The sequence below is a fragment of the Cucurbita pepo genome, chromosome LG01, assembly GCF_002806865.2.
Source record: "Cucurbita pepo subsp. pepo cultivar mu-cu-16 chromosome LG01, ASM280686v2, whole genome shotgun sequence".
Lineage (NCBI taxonomy): Eukaryota > Viridiplantae > Streptophyta > Magnoliopsida > Cucurbitales > Cucurbitaceae > Cucurbita > Cucurbita pepo.
The window spans coordinates 15,898,848-15,901,270 of NC_036638.1; the positions used below are offsets into that span (position 1 = coordinate 15,898,848).

Sequence of the window (2,423 nt, forward strand, 5' to 3'; positions counted from 1 at the left end):
GCATGCTTTCTCGGGGAATATTAAGATATTTGAAAGATAAGGCAGCTTTTTTTGATCTTCCATAGATGTTGGTCGAACAAAAACAGGTCGGGAGAGAAATCATTCTTGAGTACTGGTTGCTGACTGTAAGCGTCGAAATTTTCAAATTATGATTGCTGACTGTAAGCGTCAAAACATTATGGACCGTACCTCAACTTTTTTCAAACACCCCTACATAAGTTTTTCAAATTATGGTTTCATTTTTAACCTCGTACGTACAATACTATAGGCTCTCTTTCTTCGAGATTCTAGTCTGAGCGTTACTTCCTAGGAAAATATTAAAATATTTGAAAGGTTTGTACCTCAACTTTTTTCAAACACCCCTACATAAGTTTTTCAAATTATGGTTTCATTTTTAACCTCTCTTTCATCTAGTCTGAGCATTACTTCCCAGAAAATATTAAGATATTTGAAAAGTAAGGTAGTTTAAATTTTCAAATCATGATTGCTGACGGTAAGAGTCAAAACACTATCGCCTGTACCTCAACTTTTTTCAAACACCCCTACATGTTATGGTTTCATTTCTAACCCGTACGTACAAAGTAATAGACTCTATTTCATCGAGATTCTAGTCTGAGCGAAGAGACTACGATGGTATCCTAACGTTGGCTAAATCAATATAGGTCGAGAGCGAAACCATTTTTTGGTTCTGGCTGCCAATCTAAAGCGTCAATATTAAGATATTCGAAAGAGAAGGAGAGAAGGCATGTGGAGGATCGAATCTAGAATCTTTGGCTTCGTAGACTAACGACTTATCCATTGGGCCACAAAATCATTGATACATATTACATGGGCCACAAAATCATTGATACATATTACATTTTTACTTATTCTCGAGTAATTNTTGAATATAAATAGATAGGCATGTTTTCGTTTATGCTATGCTCTTAGCAATGCTTTAGGGGTCATGTAACGACTCTCTGCTGGGGTTCAAACCCAGAGTCTCTGGTTTCGTAGACGAGTGCCTTATCCATTGGGCCACAAAATCATTGATACATATTACATTTTTACTTATTCTCGAGTAATTTTTAACTATTTGGAAGATAATTTTTCGAATTTAAAAAAAAAAAAAATCTTACTTTAAATGTTCGAATATAAATAGATAGGCACGTTTTCGTATATGCTATGCTCTTAAAAATGCTTTATGGGTCATGTACCGACTCTACTGGGGATTGAACCCAAGATCTCTAGTTTCGTAGACCAACGCCTTATCCATTGGGCCACAGAGTCATCAATACATATAATATTTTTACTTATTCTGGAGTAATTTTTAACTATTTGGAAGATAATTTTTAGAATCTTTCAAAAAAAAAAAAATCTTAATTAAATGTTTGAATATAAATAGATAGGCACGTTTTCGTATATGCTATGCTCTAAAATACTTTATGGGTCATGTACCGACTCTATTGGGGATCAAACCTAGAATCTCTAGTTTCGTAGACCAGCGCCTTATCCATTGGGTCAAAGAGCCATCAATATATATAATAGTTTTACTTATTCTCGAGTAATTTTTACTATTTGGAAGATAATTTTTTAAATCTTTCAAAAAAAAAAAAAAAAAAAAAACTTAAATGTTTGAATATAAATAGATAGACAACCAATTTTTTTTTTTAGCCTTTGCTACTAATAAACCAATTTTATGGGTCATGCACCAACTCCGCTAGGGTTCAAACCCACAATCTCTGGTTTCGTAGACCAGAACCTTATCTATTGAGCCACATAGTCATCCAAACATATATTATTTTTATTTAATTACATTTTTTATTATATAATAATTTTTAACTATTTGGAAGATAATTTTTCAAAATGTATATTCAAATTGAGTTGTAAATCTTAATTAAATACTTAAAAATAAATAGATAGATGTTTTAAAACCCAACCCTAACCATTTTTTGTCTTGTACGCTGTTTGATAGCTGTTACAGATGAAAGAAGAGTGTTGATGCATATTTTGTTCGAGTACTCACCATTGCAAAAAAGATGAAAATTCATGTTGAAAACATAAACAAGTGGTGATCATTCAAAAAATCTTGAGATCAATGACCTTAAGGTTTGACTACGTTGTATGTTCTTGAACAGTCTAATAACTTAGACATCTTATGTAAGGATTCGAATTTTTGTTTTATTTATTTTAGATTTTATGCTAAGATTTTATTTTTGCTGCCAAAACGAAAAGATATTATGCTGCATTTATTGTCGCTGGAAAAGGTATGATTTCTAGCCAGGAAATTACTGCCTTAATGTAAAACTCATAAATACCTTTTACATTCCCATATACAACTCTCCTCCTTCGTTGGAAACAACTTTTGCTCTTCAAACCTTTAGGGTTTTTTTAGGGTGTCTGAGAGTACGAAAAAATCGAGAGGGTTAGCCAGGAAAAACGTG

The 2,423-nt window shown here is 32.5% G+C and overlaps 1 non-coding gene across 1 annotated transcript; it reads right to left on the minus strand.

Annotated features, from left to right (window-relative positions):
* Positions 1–1,196: 1,196 nt before the first annotated feature.
* Positions 1,197–1,269, minus strand: TRNAR-ACG. The gene has a single exon. It is a non-coding gene; the product is annotated as a tRNA-Arg (tRNA).
* Between the last annotated feature and the right edge of the window lie 1,154 nt (positions 1,270–2,423).